Source organism: Chinchilla lanigera, unplaced genomic scaffold, assembly GCF_000276665.1.
Source record: "Chinchilla lanigera isolate Chin_1 unplaced genomic scaffold, ChiLan1.0 scaffold00092, whole genome shotgun sequence".
NCBI classification, from domain to species: domain Eukaryota; kingdom Metazoa; phylum Chordata; class Mammalia; order Rodentia; family Chinchillidae; genus Chinchilla; species Chinchilla lanigera.
This window is the reverse complement of record NW_004955493.1, coordinates 8,686,922-8,694,271: the sequence shown is the minus strand read 5'-3', so window position 1 is coordinate 8,694,271 and position 7,350 is coordinate 8,686,922. Positions and strand designations below refer to the sequence as shown.

The 7,350-nt window shown below is 52.1% G+C and overlaps 1 protein-coding gene across 1 annotated transcript in view; it reads left to right on the top strand.

The window, feature by feature from the left end:
- Window positions 1-339, top strand: part of Slc17a5 (solute carrier family 17 (acidic sugar transporter), member 5) — a gene marked incomplete at its 5' end in the record, with an annotated part of 25,318 nt that extends 24,979 nt beyond the window's left edge. The window contains 1 exon segment of the mRNA XM_013504876.1: window positions 1-339.
- Between the last annotated feature and the right edge of the window lie 7,011 nt (window positions 340-7,350).

The window sequence follows — 7,350 nt, the reverse complement described above, 5'->3', positions numbered from 1 at the left end:
CAAGCAGCCTCCGCGCCGGGCGCCCGCCTCGCGGCCCTGCAGGCTGCGGCCGTCTCTGCGTCTGACCCTGGAATCATATTTTTGCAGCCTTGTCCCCGACTCCTCTACGATGGCTGAGAATACCTGAGGGGTCCGCGTGGATTCAAAACTTGATTTATGTTCCGTTGTGTTTGCTCAGCACTACCTGTAACATTTTACTGAATTAAAACTGTTTAATTCTGTCGCACAATGTGAATACATTTCGTAAATTTATTTTTAAATGTGTAAATATCAATTGCTTTACGTTGCTATGATGATATTTCTTTTATAAATCAGAATAAACCTTGTGGATTGACCTCAGGCTCCGACAGTTCCGTGGGACTTTCTGGTGTCCACAGTAACTTTTCTTTAATGAATTCAGTTTATTGGTACATTTTAGGTACACATAATGATCACATTCATCACAGCGAATTTGTACCTGTTTACATGATACAAATTGATTTTTTTTTTTGTATTCCCTTCCCCTCGCTTCAAGCCCCACTTCCTCACCTTTTTTTTTGTCTGAGACAGGGTCTCGCTATGCAGTTCAGGCTGAACTTGAGCTCACTTTGTACCCAGGCTGGCCTCGAACTTGCAAGGATCCTCCTGCCTCAGCCTCCCTAGTGCAGGGATTACAGGTGTGCACCACCACGCCCGGCTTCCTCACCTTATTTATAAAAGCTTTGTTTCCGTTCTTCCTTCTTCCCTCACTTTTTTACGTTTCCCTCCCGTTCCCCCTCTCTAGTTCCCCTTCATATTTCACAATATCTATTATATATTTTGGTTCCTATTCACACTTTTGGCTTCTCACACTGGAGAAATAACACAGTATTTACACATGTGACATTTCACCGAAGAGTATGGTCCCAGCCAGGCTTGGTGGTGCACGCCTGTGATCCCAGTACTTGGGAGGCTGAGGCAGGAGGACTGCTGCGAGTTCAACACCAGCTTGAGTTACAAAGATTTAAATCCCAGCACTCGGAGGGCTGAGGCAGGAGGATCACTGTGACTTCAAGACCAGCCTGGGCTACAAAGTGAGCTCAAGGCCAGCCTCAACTGCATAGAGACCCTGTCTCAAAAAGACAGAGGAAAAAAAAAAAAAAAAAAGGCTTACAATGAAAATAATCTCATATGAACTTCTAAGTAAGTAGTAAAGGGCAATTATTGGTAAGTGGTTTTGCAAGTACTCGAAAAAAAGTTTATAAGGTTCATAGGTGAAACAGTCCCGACTCCTTAACAAAGACTACTGCGCACTCACTAGGTGCCATTCAAGGTTTCTGCGCTGGGGAACCGCCCGGAAGTCCCTTTCCAGCGGGGATGCACCTGACTCATCCGCCACCTCAGGCTAAATTCGACTTTTAGAAATTTCACGCACATCTCCCCCCCATCTCCCCCGCCCCGCACGGTGAGCTCCGAGGGAGTCGCTGGCCGACCTTGGAAGCAGGGCTAGCAAAGAGGGGGCCAAACAGAGTCGACAGCTATGCGGGGCCTCAGCCTTTGTTTCATGTTCCAGAAATAAGAAATACAGATGTTTAAATTTAGCTCCCAGCCGGGCGTGGTGGTGCGCACCTGCAACCCCAGCACTGGGAGGCTGAGGCAGGAGGAGCGCCCTATGTTGGAGACCAGCCTGGGCTACAAAGTGAGCTCAAGACCAGCCTGAACTGCACAGTGAGACTCTGTCTCTAAATATATAAATAAATAAATTGCCACCAAGCCGGGCGTGGTGGCGCACGCCTGTAATCCCAGCACTAGGGAGGCTGAGGCAGGAGGATCCTTGCAAGTTCGAGGCCAGCCTGGGCTACAGAGTGAGGCCCTGCCCCAGAACCGATTTTTAATTGATTAATTAATTAATTAGTGTAGCCCGCGACACAGTGCATCGCTGGCTTCTCTCTGCGGGAATAAAACGCCCTGGCAGGAACTCCTCTCGCAGTCGTGGCCGCCCCGACGGAAGACGGACGGACACGCGGCCCGCCCGACGTCCGCTGGCGACTCCGCCCCTCGCAGACAGGAAGGGAGACGCACGCGGACGAGGACGGACGCCGGGCACCGGCCAGGGCGCGCTCCGCTCCGTCACCGCCGTCTCCGCCCCCGGGAGGCGGTTCCTGCCTCTGGGTGGTTTCAGCACGCGCATGCGCTCACACCGCAGCGTGGGGCTGTCTGGCGCATGCGCTCACACCGCGGGGCGGGCCGGTCTCGCGCATGCGTTCACAAGGAGGCGGGGACCTGTCTCGCGCACGCGCAGGCGGATTGACGGAACGTGCAGATGTCCTTACCGGGCAGTCAGGCGCCCCGCGCTCAGCGTCCGCAGGTCCCGCAGCGCCTCCTCCGGCCGCGCAGTGAACGGCGCCCGGCGACAGCGTGCTTCTCGCGCTCAAGACCTGCCGTGTGCACATCTCTACTCTAGTATCTTTTTCTTTGTGAGACGGGGTCTTATTATGCAGCTCAGGCTGGCCTTGAGCTCACTTTGTAGCCCAGGCTGGCCTCGAACTCTCAAGGATCCTCCTGCCTCAGCCTCCCGAGTGCTGGGATTACAGGCTAGCGCTACCACGCCCGGCTCTCTAGAACCTTTTACGATACGCTTTAAAAACAAAACACTACATAGAAAGTGCTTGGAGTTGCTCTCCTATCAGTGGTTCATGGCTTCTCTGACCATCAGAGAAGCAGGTGTGTAACCTCTCACAGCTGTCACTTCTGATACCAGCCTTTTTAATTTTTTTTGCCGGGCGTGGTGACGCACGCAGGAGGATCGTTGTGAGTTCGAGACCAGCCTGGGCTACAAAGTGAGCTCAAGTCCAGCCCGAACTGCATAACGAGACCCTGTCTCAAAAAGACAAAAAAAAAAATTTTTTTTTTTTTGACAGGGTCTTGCTAAAGTGTCCACAGTGGGCTTGAATTTTCAATCCTCCTGCCTCAGCCTCCTACAGCTCTGCACCACATCTGGCCAGTGGTAATGTTAAATCATAAAACAAACAGAAAAAACGCAGAGCATCTGCAGAAGCTCAGAGTAGGAAAGGGCCGGGGGAACAGCTGTGTCACGGCACCTGCCTGGCAAGTGCAAGGTCCTGAGTTCGACTCCTGATTCCAAAAAAAAGTATAAGAGTAGAAGGAAAAAAAGATGAATTTCACTCCCTTAAGTACTAATGTTCAGCAAAAGAGAACACACACGAATAGATCAGACTACAGGAGACATTGGGACTTCTCACTATAAGAGATTATTGCGTAGGGCCGGGAAGATAGCTCAGGGAGACAGGGCCTGCCTGGCAAGGGAGAGGTCCTGAGTTCAATTCCCGATACAAAAAAAAAAAAAAAAAGAGGGATTAATGTCTAGAAGATTCAAAGAGCTTTTCCAGATCAACAAGTAAAAGAATACTTACAGAAAAATGAGCGAACAATGAATAGACAATTCATCTAGTGAAAGACCAGGTGTCAAACAAGCATTAACCACGTGATGGAACGTGAGAAACGGAGAGGGCGCTAAAACCCTAAACCTGTGGGCCCCTGCAGGCTGGGAAGCAGAGGCAGGAAGATCACAATCTGAGCCGAACCTGGGCAGTTTGCAACTTAGTAAGACTTTGTCTCAAAACAAAATATGAAAAATAGAAAGCCTGACGGCCCTGAGTTTAAACTCCTGGACCACAATCAACCAATAAGTAAAATAAAAATAAAATTATACTACTTCAGACTCATCCAAGTAGCAAAAATTAGAAAGTCTGATGCTACTAAGTATTGGCAAAGGATGTAGGGAGATAAAAATTCCTGTGCCCCAGAGGAAATGAGGGAAGATAAACTGGCAAATCCAATCTAGAAAGCAGTGTTTGCATTTACATTAAATAGAAATGTGTCCTCTGGCCGTATGTGTCTGCCCCATACCTCAACATGTCCCAGGGTAATTTTTTTTTCTTTGTTTTTTCGTTTTTCGAGACAGGGTCTCATGATGTAGTTCACCCTGACCTTGAACTCACTGGGTAGCCCAGGCTGGCCTCAAACTCACAGGGATCTTCCTGCCCCAGCCTCCCAAGACTACAGATGTGCACCACCATGCCTGGCTATCCAGGGTAATTACTGCTCCAATCCTTAAGGGCGGACATAGATCCCCATTTATTGTTAACTGAGGTACCTATCATTAGAAAAACATAAATTAAATGTAAAGGATATTTGTTATGGAGTAATATAATCTATGGAAACAGACCTCAAAAATGTTGAGTAAAAAGAAGATACATAGCACAAAGTCACTTCTACAGTTTGTTTTAAAGATACAAAAAGCTGGGTGTGGTGGCGCACGCCTGTGATCACTGCACTCAGGAGGCTGAGGCAGGAGGATCGGATCGCTGCGACTTCGAGGCCAGCCTTGGCTACATATTGAATTCAAGGCCAGCCTGAACTGCAGAGTGAGACCCTGCCTGAAAAAGACAAAAATTAATTAATTAATTAATTAAATTTTTAAAAGATTCCGTGAATTATTTAAAAAATAAAGAGATACAAAGAGTGCTGCTGGGGGCCGGGGATATAGCTCAGCAGCACAGCGCCTGCCTGGCAAGCTCGAGGTCCTGAGTTCGATTCCTGGTACCAAAAAGAGAAAGTTAAAAAAAAAAAAAAGAGAAAGTGCTACTAGATGTAGTGGCACATGTAATCCGAGCACTCAGGAGGCTGAGGCAGGAGCATCACGATGAGTCCGAGGCCCACCTGGGCCACACAGTGAGTTCGAGCACAGTCTGCACTACATAGTGAAATTCTGTCTCAAAAAAAAAAGTGTTATGTACATGTACCAATTCCTAGCTGGGGTGGAAGCACATGACTGGAATCCCAGCATTCAGGTAGCCAAGGCTGAAGGATCAGGAGTTGAAGACCAGCCTAAACTACCTAGTGAGATCCTGTCTTTACAAAAAGTGTATACATAAGTCATTTCAGTGACCCATAGTTATACAGTATCAAACATCACATTCCTTAGAGCCGGGCGTGGTGGCGCATGCCTGTAATCCCGGCACTCGGGAGGCTGAGGCAGGAGGATCGTGCGAGTTCGAGACCAGCCTGGGCTACAAAGTGAGCTCAAGGCCAGTCTGCACTGCATAGCGAGACCATGTCTCAAAAAAAAAAAAAATCCGATCCCATTTCATCACCACCGCTAAGAAAACCCCGCATCCATTAGGAATCGTCGGATGAAGAGCAGGCCCTGCTCCCTGGAGTCACCATGGGCAGCGATGTCAGCCCGAGGCCACTCTTTCCTCCTGGTGGGTACAGCAGCGGACTCTGCCCTGCCCACCCGGGCCCTTCCTAGGGCCTCCAACCTCCTGCCGCGGTGGGGGAAGGGCTGGCTCCTCGCCTGACCCACCCGACCCAGGGTTGCCAAAGTGACTCAGGGCTTGCGCTGGGAAACCGGCTAGCATTTCCTCCCCGGAATTCTGCAGATATTCTTTCTTCTTTTTTTTTCTTTTTTTTTTTTTTTTTTTTTTTTTTTTTTTTTGTCTTTTTGAGACAGGGTCTCGCTATGCAGTTCAGGCTGGCCTTGAGCTCACTTTGTAGCCCAGGCTGGTCTCGAACTTGCAACGATCCTCCTGCCTCAGCCTCCTGAGTGCCGCGATTACAGGCGTGCGCCCCCGCGATCGGTCAAAAACCCCATTTTTGAAAGGGCTGGGTTCAGTGCAAAAAGCCTGGGTTTCGGGGCCAGAAACATAAATAAGTTTTAAAAGCTAAAAATACGTAAATTTATTATAAATAAGTTTTAAAAGATAAAAATATGTACATTTATTTTAGGAGCCAATGTTTAAAGCACACACAGCGCGCCTCTCACCTCAGCGCCTGGAACTGCCCGCCCCACCCGGGCACCCGGACTCGCCGCCGGGCTCGGGCTCCGGAACCTCGCGGCCGGGAAGCCGGCTTGACTCACAGGCAGCGGGCGCTGAGTCAGGACGTCCGGGCCGGGAGGCCCAGCCCGCGCCCGCCCCGCCCGCCCCGGAACCGCGTGGACCCGGCCCGCCCCAACCCGAGTCTGCGTCCCCGCCTGAACCAATGGGGCTCAACGCGGGGCGAAAAGTGACTTCTTAACCCTCGCTTCCTGTCTGTAGACTGAAATGCAAAATGAGCTCTAAAGACCGCAGAATAATTATAATACAGTTACAGCAAGCTGTCCACGCTGAGCTCAAACTTGGGATCCTCCTGCCTCAGCCTCCCGGAGTGCTGGGATTACAGGCGTGCGCCACCACGCCCTGCAGTGCTTTCTTATCTCGCCAGAAAAGTATCCTAAAATATGGAACCAGTGGCCCGGGGACTCTGGGTTCGAACCGCAGCGCGGCATGAAGCCAGGAGAGGGGACTGCCCAAGGACCCGGCGCGGCCCAGGGCGCCCAGCCCCGGGAGGGACCCAGCCCCGCGAGCCGGGAGAGGAGCGGGCAGAGCGAGGGGCGGGGGGAGCTTGCGGTCTGCGGGACCGCTGAGGCGCAGCGGGCGTGTCGGCTGCGGCTTCCCGGAGGTGCGCGTGGCGCCGCCGCAGCCGGTGCCCAGCTCGCAGGAACGGGCTTTGGAGGCTGTCGCGCCCCTGCCGCCTCGCCGTCTGCCGAGGACAGTAGCGGACCGATATTTTCTTTAAAACGCGCCTGTAATCCCAGCCCTCGGGAGGCCGAGGCAAGAGGATTGCCACAAATTCGAGGCCATCCTGGGCTACAAAGTGAGACCCCGTCTCAAGATATATATGTAGCGTGGGGCTGGGGGTTTAGCTCAGAGGCACAGCGCCTGCCTGGCAAGTGCAAGGTCGTGAGTTCGATTCCCGGTACAGGAAAAAAAAAACAACCCAACCCCCCTCCCCCCAAAAAAGATATATATGTAGCATATCAACTCCCCTAAGGCTCACGCCTCTGCGAGGTGTTATTGTCATTCTCTTTCACCTGAGACAATGAGACAATGAGGTGAGGCTTCCTGCTGGGCTGGGCACACCCAGCCTGTCAGGGCGGCAGCACCGAGTTGGTGTCCTTGCTGAAGGACTTGCACGGGTGTCCTGCAGCCGCCAACAGCCGCAGGGCCAGCAACCAAGAGGACCGGCCCCGGTGGGAGCCGGGGACGCGGCTATAACCCGCTCTGGACAGCCCGCCCGAGGCCAGCGGGGCGCAGTGTCGCTGCCCCCAGGACAGCAGGCAGCGCCTCCGCTCGGCAAGATGCTCCCCGCCTGCCTGGGAGAGCAGCAGTCTTCGGGCAGTGACGGGGCTGGGGTGGTACTGGTGCCCTGGGTGAGTTGCAGGCCCGGTGAGACGCACATCTGCTATCCTGGCACTCTGGGAGGCTGAGGCAGGAGGATTATTGCAAGTTCGAGACCAACCTGGGCTACAAAGTGAGCTCAAGACCA